Source organism: Euprymna scolopes, chromosome 13, assembly GCF_053919585.1.
Source record: "Euprymna scolopes isolate OS-2025 chromosome 13, ASM5391958v1, whole genome shotgun sequence".
In the NCBI taxonomy this organism is placed as follows: Eukaryota; Metazoa; Mollusca; class Cephalopoda; order Sepiida; family Sepiolidae; genus Euprymna; species Euprymna scolopes.
Genome location: NC_136494.1, coordinates 5,408,546 through 5,420,695, shown reverse-complemented (window position 1 = coordinate 5,420,695; position 12,150 = coordinate 5,408,546). Strand labels below are relative to the sequence as shown.

Sequence of the window (12,150 nt, the reverse complement as noted above, 5' to 3'; positions counted from 1 at the left end):
GGCTAGCAAAAATATTAGCAGCAGCAGCTGTTAAAGCACATATGCAAATTAGCAAGTGTGCCGAGCTTGCATCACAAGAAAAGGAGAAAAAAATACACCACTTGGTTGAGGGGAAAGCAAGTTGCAGGAGCAGCAAAAAACAGCCTATCCTGCCTTGACAGAGTACAAAATAGACTTTGTGGCTTAGTGGGGGGGGGCCTTTTCTCTTCCCTGCAACCTCTCTCCAATAGAAGAGACGTTGCAAGCCTATCTTTGTTTTATTGTTACTTCCATGGCAAGTGCTCGTCTGAGCTCCAATCTCTGGCCCCCCCTCACCAATCTTTCACGATAAACACCCGTCTAGCTGAAACCACTGTCAATAATTTTCCCCACTCTTTATCTGTGCCTAAATCAAAACGCAGATTCCATGAACAAAGCTTCTTTCTTAGAAGTGCACGCCTGTGGAACTCTCTACCGCTTGCCTGTTTTCCACCTGACTTCAACTTGGATGTCTTCAAGTCCAACATAAACAAATTCCTGATGAACCGCCCCCTTAAGTAATGACACTTTATCAAATCTCCAATACTAACTATTACTACAACACTATCCCATTGATTACTGTACACGCAATAACCCTTATCCCCGAGTGGCTTCTGGGCCTTGATAAGTGGTGACCTCTATGTAAAAAAAAAAAAAAGAAAAAAGAAAGAGCGTCAGGTGGCGGGGAGACAGAGACTTTTAAAAAGCACATATGTGTGCGAAAAGACTTTGGAAATATAATGAAATGCGTTGTTTTCAAAAAATCACAAATAAATGCATTTCATTTGCACTTTTAAAAAAATGCCTAGTAGAAGTAAAAACCTACAAAATAAAACCCCACAAAGTTGGCAATAATCTTGATCAGTGTTGCCCTGGCTAAATAATATTTCAAATTTAGAAAAAAAAACAAAAAAAAACAAAAACAAATTTGGTGCTTCTTCATTATTAGAGTGAAATTTGAAAATCAAAATATTGAAACCAATTGTATCTACTTAATTGTCATGTTGCAATAATGAACATATCTAAAAATTATGAAAAACGATAAGGTAAAAAATTAATTATGAATGAAAACAAGTTTTGAAGATGATTAACAAAAACTGAGTTTTGCTAAATTAACCTAAGATTTTTAAAGTTTTTACAATTTGAGCTCTCCTGTTTATATTTTTGCAATTATAACAGAGCACGTATAAGCGCATGTGAGAAATTCAGTAGTAGCTGTGGGATGGCTGGCTAGTAAAGGTATTAGCAGCAGCAGCAGCCGTTAAAGCAAGTATGCAAATTAGCAGGTGTGTGCAAGCTTGCATCATAAGAAAAGAAGAAAAAGTACACCACATAGTCAAGAGGAAACAAGTTGCAGCCGGGGAAGATGGGTGTGTAAATACAAGGGCGAGAAAGCGTTGGATAGCTCCAACGTGAGGTGGCGAGGACAGAGACTTTTAAAAAGCACATGTGTGGACGAAAATACTTTGGAAATATAATGAAATGCGTTATTTTGGATCAACCATGAATAAATGCATTTTATTTGCAATTAAAAAAAAATGTCAACTTGGATTTTTGCTTCCTCCCCCTTTTTTAGTTATTTATTTCTTTGTGACAGTACCAGACAACGTGTGGGTCTGAGAAGTGTAACGACACAGTTAAAGAGTAACAGCCACGTTACACTACTGCATATAACAAACCAGAGTTTGTAAATGTCCGGTAGCAGAATATGCCGAGCGCTGGTCAAGTTGATCAGTCAATCAGAAAACGATAACAAACACGATAATAAGTCACATAATGAGCAGATAATTTTTGATAAAGTTTGGAATATATATATATATATATATATATATATATATATATATAGATATATATATATTAAATCGTGAAGCAGCACACAGCAATGAGTTTTACTATGCTGAACAAGTTAGTACAGACGCTGTAGTAAGTCATAGAGTACCATAAAAAATGAAAACTAATAGCATCTGAAATGAGGTGCAAGACATGTGGCCGGTGTTGCGTCCTACAAAATCAAGCCAGTATTAGCGATAGTTTCGGGGCTCAGCATATTCCGGTGGTTTACATCAGGTGCCGGTCGAGCCCGAGTGGACATTTACAGAAATATGGTTCATAATATTCAGAAGTACCGAATTTTCTGATGGAAATGTATGCAAAAAAAATATCTAACAAAGAAAAATAGCTTTTATAATTAGGTATTGCATTTGTAGATTACCCCCCTTCTCTCTCTCTCTCTCTCTCTCTCTCTCTCTCTCTCTCTCTCTCTCACACACACACACACACACACGCGCGAGATTCTACTGTTTTTAGGCGATTATGGAAAAACACATTGAAAACTTGGCAGAAAGAAGAAAAAAACAACAAAAAAACAGTTTATAATTGGGGATCAGTTTCAGATACAAATTTAGTGTAAAAATCCTATTTCTGCATCATTTTAGCTCTTTAGGGCAGTTAACTAAATGTTTTTAAAGTCAAGAATTGTCAAAGATAAGAGAGAAATCACTCTGGATTAGTACAAAAATAAAATTGGCTCAGTCTAGATGGCAAGCATGAAATGGAAGACTTACAAAAATTCATCGCCAAGGTCACACCCCACTGCAAAACATTGACAGCAAACACTCGCCTAGCTACAACCACTGCTAACAATTTCCCTTACTCTGTATCTGAACCTAGAACTGTTCGTCTATGGAACACAATATTGCAGGTCTGTATCCCGGCTGACTACAACATGGTCATTTTCAAGTGCATTGTAAATAAATTCTTGTTAAGTTTTTTCTTAAATAATCAAATTTTGCCCATCCACCATTCACCAATCATCACAGAGTTGTCTTACCGTCCACTGGACACTCATTCAAATCTTATCCTCGAGTGGCCTTTAGACCTAGAACACATTTATAAAAAAAGGACAGAAAAGATGATGTTTAGTATAACAACAGATACTACATTTTGCTCTCAGCCAAAAGGCCAAAAAACTAACTTTATTCACATTAGTTGGATTCATCAAGCTACTGTTCTCATCTTGAGTGTTATTTTCACAATGTTTCGGTCGATGTAACCTCCGACCTTCTTCAGTTGTATCTTGTTGAACTCGGGAATGTTTCTGCAAAACTTGCAAGGACCCATGGCACATTGGTTAGAATACTTGGAAAAATCAATTGTAAAAGTGATATTCTCCTGGAGGTTGAAGGTTCGATTCTCAGTGTGGGCAACTGAAAAATACAATTGCGAATTACTTAGGAACTCTATCCAGTCATGGCTGATGGAACAAGAGCACGCTACCTCTGTGAATAAATCAGTAAATAAAGGGTTCTATTCAAAATTTCGTCCAAATTCCCGAGTTTGACAAGATACACCTGAAGAAGGTCGGAGGTTACATCGACCAAATCGTTGTGAAAATGACACTCAAGATGAGAACAGTAGTCTGATGAATCCAAATAAGACGAAATCAATCCTCGTCCAAAAATACTCAGAAAACTAATTTTATGTTTAAGAGATGAATGTAATTTGCTTGAAGCATTGCTTACTATGTATATAAAAAGGTAATTTATAGAACACAATATACCGTAGATGTGTAATGGATCGACACGGACTGAAAAAAATGAAGATGGGATAAGTTTACAGATTTACTTTTTATTAATACTATATTTTTTGTAATTTTTTTAAATACTTTAAACATTGCATTGTGTTTTTACTTGCATGAGTATCGTCACATGAAAGTTCTATATTATAAGATATTTCGGGAAAATATCCTTTCCTCAAAATATGTGTTTGATTTCAGTTCAAACGTGCATACAGTTTTACAGAAATTGAAAAAGGCCTGAAATTAATTTAATTTTTGTTTTTTATTCATTCATTAATCCTTATCCTTAAGTGGCCTTCGTCCCTTGATAAGTGATGACTTCCTTGAAAAAAAAAAATTACTTTTTCCTCCGCAGGAAATTTTTGGATATGCTCATTACTGTGACATGATAATTAAGTAGATATCATTGCTTTTACTCGAAATTCAATATTTTGATTTTCGAATTTCATTCTAATGACAAAGAAGCACCAAATTTTTATTTTTTTTTTCTAAATTTTAGATATTATTTAGCCGGGGCAACACTGATCAAGATTATATCAACTTTGTGGGTCTTTATTTTGTAGTTTTTTTTTACTACTACTGGGTAATTTTTTTTTTTTTAAGTGTAAATGAAATGCATTTATTCAAGGTTTTTCCAAAACAACGCAGTTAGTCAAAAGTTCAAGTAAGGTTTGCAAAAACCATTGCAGTAAGTAAAGTGCACTCTGGTCTGCAAAATATGCTTGAACAGTCACATTGACATTCCCCAGTAGAAGGCGCATCAGACGATTCGTAATAAGCTAGCTCATTCTTAAGGAGAAGGTAATTCCTGGTAGAATGAACTTCCTAGGATGAAATAACCTTCAGCAAGAAAGACATATTGTCGACGACGTATCCTCGACTGGTACAGTCACTTATCTGTATATTCATATCTATGGGCAGTTTCACAGAAAATTAAATGGACGTGAAATTAATTTTATTATGAAATTGATTATTATTCTTCAAACTTAATTTTAGGGCCTGTGTTAAAAGTCATTATTATTTTATAATTTTATATATGACCTGGGTTAATATTCGATATTATTTTACAATTTAGCAACGTTTCAGTCGATGTGCCAACATTCTGAATCAATCCTCTATAAAGGAATAAAGTTCAATTCATTTTATTTTAAATTTTTTATTAGAAGCCAGAAATTTTCAAAGACGACGACAACAACAAGCGGATTCTCAAATTGAGTGCGGAAATAAAGCAAGAAATGTTTTACTGTAAATTAACACATATGTGCGGATGTAAATGCACGCAAAATGACGTCACCGGTAAAGAACAAAAAGAAGACTAGAAAAAATTAGATAGAGAACAATCACATTAGAGACGTGGATAATGTTCGTGATCACGTGCGAGGCGTGAATGACATTCGAGCAGACGATCACGTGAGGGACGTCACAGCAGTAACGAGGGAATGAGGAAATAAATATGGCAGTACAAAAAAGAAAAAAAAAAGGAAAAAAGGCGAGTCTCCTTTGAGACAGAATATACAACGTGTTGGTTCTCGGACAACGTTACATTACAACAAGACACAAATATGCAGAGGTACATTGAAATACAATCTTTCAAAATGAAGAAAGAAGAGGTGTGTCTGTAGCATCTGTTCTTAACCTATCTCAATTACACTACCCACCTACAAGAAGTATACCATAGCTTTATAAAAACACCATACCAACTAAAAAACAAAAAACAAAAAAAAAACACTGAATTTCTTTCTTAATAGTCTAATCTTTGAAATGAATACAATAAAACACTCAAATTTTCAATGCATTTTAATAACGTAAACAGATTCTTTCTTAATTTTATACCACTGGGATAGGAATATCTATCATATTAATATTACAGTGAGTTATCTGAACAGCGAATTGATGAAGACCACCAGACCAATTAGTCAAACGAGCTGGAACAAAGGAAGCAGAGAAGAAATCAGACAATTCTAAAGAGCAAATGCTATAGTAGCAGGCGATGCCTTCAATAAGCTTCCAGACTTTTTTTGTATGAACACTTTCATTGATAGCACACACATGAAACTCTAGTCCCTTCCAAAGTAATCTCCTCCGGCTATAATGTACCATTCCAACAACTTCTGGAAGGCTCCATGGAAATCCTCTTGTGTAAGCGTGTCAATGACCCTCGTCACAGCCTCTTTCACCTTCTCAGTTTCCTTATAACGACAATCTCTAAGGTTTTCATGGAACTTAGTGCATTCAGTTCTTTCCCACTGCAAAATCTGTGACACCAGGGTCGAAAAGTGGGATTGAGAAGTCAGCGCCCCAGAGGAGGGGCACTCTGACCTGCAAAAAGTGCCTGGACAGCCCCATCGGCATTCCCCGATGAGGGCGCCTCAGACGATTAGCAATAAACTAATCCCTCAAAGAGAGAAGGCAAAGCCTGAAAGGGTGAACCTCCTAGAACTGCACAGAACTTTTTTCTTTTTTTTTTTTTACACAGTGATCACCACTTATCATGGCCCGGAAGCCACTCAGGGATAAGGGTTATTACACCCACCGCAAGATCAACAGGGACAAGATCATTACAGGAATGGTCTAATCTCTGTTGATTTGGGGGGGGGGGGGGGGTCAGGAGAGAATAACCTAAAATCACAAAATGCAAGGTCTGGACTATAGGGAGGGTGAGGAACTGTCTTGATGCCCATCTTGGTCAAATAGTCTGATCTTCTATGAGCACTCTTCAGACAAACTTTGCACAAATCTTCCTCATCTTCAGTTCCTCGCGAATAATTGTGTGTACAGTTCCCACACTGACATCAAACTGTGCACTTATTGTCTCTATAGACATCCGTGGTCCTTATCCATAAAATTCTTTATATAACCAATCAACTCTAGTGTTCTAACTTTCTTACTCCTCCCACACCTCAGCATCCCTTACAGATTCCCTACCTCCCTTGAATCTCTTATGCCACTTAAAAACTGATGTTCGATTCACGTAAGATGGTCCAAAAGCAGTCTGAAGCATTCCATACGTTTCTGTGGCATTTTTTCCAAGTTTAAAACAATCTTATTGCATATCGTTCTTCTAAAGTGTCCTCACGTCCAGGTAGTATTTTTGACATTCACCAATTGTGATAATCAGGCTTTAGCAGGGTGTATTCCAATTCCTGCTGAAGCTGTTTATTTGAATCTGAAGTCATGAAAATTGGTCAGTCATCTCATAATATGTATAGCAATAATATATTGAATTTTCAAAAGTCTGCAACAATTTTAAATGATTGCACAAAAAAGTCTGGAAATTTATTGAAGACACCTCGTACATTTAACAGAGACTGAGACTAACAACCTGGTTTCTGTTTGGTGTGATTATTTTGTTTTACAGCATAACCATTTTTTAGGTTAATTAATGTTGATTCTTGTCATTTTTGTAAAAGTTTAAGTTATTTAAGTCTTCAAATATTTATTTATGATGTTTGGTTTAAATGTTTTAGTTTATGATACGTCAACCCTTTTTGACTTATTTAATGACGAATTCGGTAATTTTGGAAAAAATTATGCTTTTAAATTCTTTATATCTCACGTTTGGTTTGGTTTGTAGAGGAATTTTTTTTTTGTTTTGCAGAACATGATTGAGTTTTGCAAAGGAACAAAAAAACAACTTAATGTTTGGTGCATTATCGATACTTATTGAAGACATTCCGATACAAAAGCTATATAAGAACACTGCCAAATATATAAAGTACATTTGTGGGAAATTTCATAAAAATCAGCCTAGTCGTTTTCGAATTCATAGGAAAGTCATGAAGTCAATATCTTCAGACAGCCAGATCTGATATCACTAGAATGACGTCTGTGTGTGTGGGGGGGGGGGCAATAGGCTTAATATCTGCCTATAATTTTAATTTAATTGACGAAAAATTTGAAAAAATAAATAAATAAACGATGCCTTTTTTTACGTCAATCAAAAAGTATTTTTGGCATCTATAAATACAGAGATTAAAAAGGACACATTTTGATAGTTCGTATTTCATTTTTTTTTTTTTTTTTCTAATTTCGTTCCGCCTTCTTTTTCTGGATACTTGACAACGTTTATTATTATTATTATTCATCCACCTGTTTTTATAATCTCTTCAGCGACCGGCCATATTTGCACATTTCTATGAGTGAAATGACTTACCAGCCGCCCTACCTGCACACAATTCGAAATAGGACCCTCCTTCCTCCGTTTCATTTCCTACTTCCCCTCCCCACACACACACTTCCGTTCTCTTTTTCCAAAGATATTGCATTTCAATAAATATACAACCACCTACTACTAACTTGACTCACCCAGAAATGAACTAGAATACGTGAACGCTTGTTGTTGTTGTTGCAATGTATTTGCTGTATTTAATTTGTTTTTTGTTTTTTAATTCTTACTTTATGATATACCGCGTGGAACGACGTTTCTTTTTTAAAACAAATATCTGTTCTCTTGTCCCCTGAGATACCGACAGAAACCTATCAAAAAGCGCAGTTGTCATTTCTGTTTATAGTTTATTTTTGTTTTGTTTTTAGCATCCTCCATAATCAACTAAGAGAAAGTGTTTATCACAAGAAAACTTCTACAATTTAACTAAAAGGGAGACCTGACGTTGCCCGGGATTGCATACTGATCAACGAATGTTTCACACTCCCGTATTTTTATTATTATCATCGAAATCGACTGATGATTGTATAACGAATGCCGACAGCCCACTTGGGAATGCTGATCATGCAGTGATAATGGTTGAAATCGCCCTAAACTCTAGAGCCAAAACTGAAGAGGCAGTGCTCAAAACAACAAGATATTATAAAAAGGCTGACTTATCAGAGACACCCCATGGGGAAATATTTTTCTCTTCCTGTTGAACAGTGTGCAAACGAGACCACTGAATGGTTCAAAACTGAAATTGAAGCGCATGTTCCCATGCGGAAATTTTATAGCAAGCCCCACTCTCCCCAATAGTTTACTTCGTCTTGTGCACCTGCCATTGCTCAAAGGCAGCATGCATACCGCAGATTTAACCGACATAAGTCCAGTTCAAACAGACAGAAGTACATAGAAGCTAGAAGTAACGTTAAGAAAGAAATAGCGACAGCTAAGAGAGAATTTATGGAAACCACTAAAAAACGCATCGAAGCACAAAAACTAGGAACTCGTGACTTCTGGAAAATCTACAACAGTGTAGTAAATAATGGGCAATCAACAATTCCCCCACTAACCAACAATCACGAGGTTGTTTGCTCAGCAACCGACAAGGCTAATATGCTTGTCAGCCGGTTTGCCTCAAACTCCACACTGGATCCTTCCAACCACCCCCTACCTGAATTTCGTATGCGGACGGACGCCACGCTAGACGATCTGAAAATCACACCTGCTCAGTTCAAAAGCATGTGGACCTGATCTCATCCCAGCTGTGCTATTTAAAAAGTGTTCAGCCGAAGTAGCTCCAGTTCTCTCCAAACTCTACAACAAATGCCTTAATGAATCTTGCTTTCCGGGCTGTTGGAAAACTGCTTCTGTGGTACCAGTATTCAAGAATTCTGGCGAAAGAACTGACCCATCAAATTATCGCCCCATTAGCCTCCTCACACTTTTTGCCAAAATATTTAAGACCTTAATTAACCATGCTCTAGTCCATCACCTTACAGATGCTAAACTTCTGACTGACAAACAATATGGATTTAGACAAGCCCGTTCCACAGCAGATATCCTAACTGTAATCTCTGAACGTATATACCATTCACTGGACAAAGCGGGGGAGGGCAGAGCGGTAGCTCTAGATATATCTAAGACTTTTGACAGGGTATGGTACAAGGGTCTCCTCAGGAAGATTAGATCATACGGTATCACTGGTAGAATACTTAACATTATTAAATCCTTCTTAGATAAGAGAAAAATCCAGGTTGTCCTCGATGGTCGTACATCTAAACAATATGATATAAATGCGAGAGTGCCCCAGGGGTCTATCCTTGGACCTCTACTGTTCCTGATATTCATAAATGCCCTCCCCGACAAAATTTCCTCTGAGATGTGTATATATGCTGATGACACCACACTCTATAACAGGCATGACAGGAAAACAAATGAATACATATCTAAAGAAATGGCAGAAACACTAGAATCTGTAGTGGAATGGGGACAAAAATGGATGGTCACATTCAATGCCGCCAAGACTAAACTAGTTTCATTCAATAATTACAAGAAACCTTCTCTACCACCTACAGCAATGGCAAACGACTTTATTTGAGAGTACGTCTTTCAAGCTCCTTGGCCTAACGTTCACAGGAAACAAGAGTTGGAACAATTACATCGAGGGCATTGCCAGGGCCGCTGCAAAGAAGGTGAGCTCTCTCTACCGTGCTAGAAAACTAATAACACCCGAAAGTATCCTGTACCTCTATAAGGCAACCATTCGCCCATGTATGGAGTATTGCTGCCATATTTGGGCTGGTGCATCGGCTACTAGTCTCTCGCTCCTTGACAAGGTTCTAAAGAGAGTCACAAATCTGATAGGCCCTGAACTGGCATCTAAGCTTCAGCCTCTGTCCCATCGACGAAACGTTGCATCCCTCTGCCTATTCTACAAGTATTTTAATGGTGAATAATCTGATGAACTGCAAGCACTTGTGCCCCCACGACGTGAACACCCTCGACAGACCCGACAGGCTGCAAAATCCCACCCCCACACTGTAGAGATCCCTAGATGTAAAAGATCTTTCTACTCCAGTAGTTTCTTCCCCAGAACCGCTAGACTTTGGAATTCCATTCCAAGTCCCTGCTTCCCCAACTGTACTGACGTGCAGAAGTTCAAGTGCAATGCGAACCAACATCTTGCTGCCCAAATCCCTACATAGTACCCCAGTAGTTGTTGCCCCTGATAGAAGCCCCCTACACCAAAGTGGCAATGTGCCTTGTTTGGGGTGAAAATGTAAAAAAAAAAAAATTTTTTTTCAATTAAATCGATTGATTGCCTGCTTTAGTTGGGCTCCTATTGTGATACACCTAGAGAAAGCTTCACATGTTTCTCGCAGTGACTTAGATCACAATATATATACGCACAGAGATACAGCAAACAGGCTGGAACTTTCGAGAACACCGCTATATAAGGATCTAACCGCCCAAATTTAAACAGTCCAGGATGCAGTTCTACAAGTAACCATCATCGCTGCCCATGCTCATCACGGACTCCGTCTGTTTAAACATAAAACAGCTTCGCCGAGAATGCCACAAAAATCAAAGTTTCTTTTCAGATTTCTTCGGTCCGACACGACACGTCGATCAAATTCTGTCCGTGAGACGTTAAATCGCCCAACATAACTTTGTGCGCGCCATGCACATGAACTTTAATTCTCATCGTGGAAAATTACTACATCGAATGAGAATTTAATTCTTCCTTTTTAAACAACTGTTCTTACGACCTACTGTTTTTACGAAACGAACACGAACGCACGCTTTCACTTTCACGATTACGGCCTGTTTTTTCTCATAAAATAATCACATTAATTCCAAACCACGCGTGACACTCTGACCATAAAAATCAGTAATTTCAAATCTCGTGCGATTCACACGAAATCCCTTGCTATTCTTTCATTATGAACACGCCACACAAGAAAACATTTATGTTGGAACAATTTAAACTTATATTCTTGACATGTAAATGAATGTTGTTTATTTCGTGTTAATGCAGTGATTTCGAGTTTTGTCAAGTGTCGTTTCCATATTATATTGTTGTTTTGTTTTGTTTTTTATGTAAAGATGTGGATTGGTGAAACCTTTCTATTCATCGGCGATCTGGTTAAATTTACCTTTAACGGTCCCGCAGATACACTCCTAGTTTTCACTTAAATTAGATTTCGACACCTGCAACCTCAGTCCTAAAAACTGATAGATCCCGTTTATGAATTGGTGAATGCTGACTCACACCCTTACAAGTTAGTGACTCCACGGTTAGTTCCTACGACTGGTAATCTCCCTACCGTGAGTTTATTACAATTGGTAACTCCGCCATGAGCCCCCCTCCATATATATATATATATATATATATATATATATATATATATTACATATTTTGTATAAAGAAAGTTGTTAGATGAGACAAGTCATTGGTACCGTCGGTTTCAAGCCCGATAATTAGGACCATTTTAGATATTCATATCAAGCTCTCTTCAGGCAATACTCATCACTTGGTATTGAGTATTGGTTGAAGAGAGCTTGATATGGATATCTAAAATGGTCCTAATTATCGGGCTTGAAACCGACGGTACCAATGACTTATCTTATCTAACAACTTTCTGTACACAAAATATAAATACGCTCTTATTTTTCGGATTTTCCTTTTAATTGAGCACTCTGCTGGATTTCTTTTTCAAAAAAAAAAAAAAAATCATATATATATATATAGTAATTTATAAAATATATATGGCGATTAAGCTACACTGAATATTCGGCGTTTCATCCACTCTAGGATTCCTCAGGACTAACAAGCTCTACGTACGTATTGAGCACTTAAAGTTTACGCATAAATCTATACTTTCGTATATTAATTTTATGTGAG

General features: G+C 37.2%; 1 protein-coding gene across 22 annotated transcripts in view; it reads right to left on the bottom strand.

The window, feature by feature from the left end:
* The window catches only part of LOC145291925 (tensin-3-like), a 1,436,242-nt gene that overhangs the window by 1,237,695 nt on the left and 186,397 nt on the right, over nucleotides 1-12,150 (bottom strand). The gene's annotated exons all lie outside the window — the stretch shown is intronic.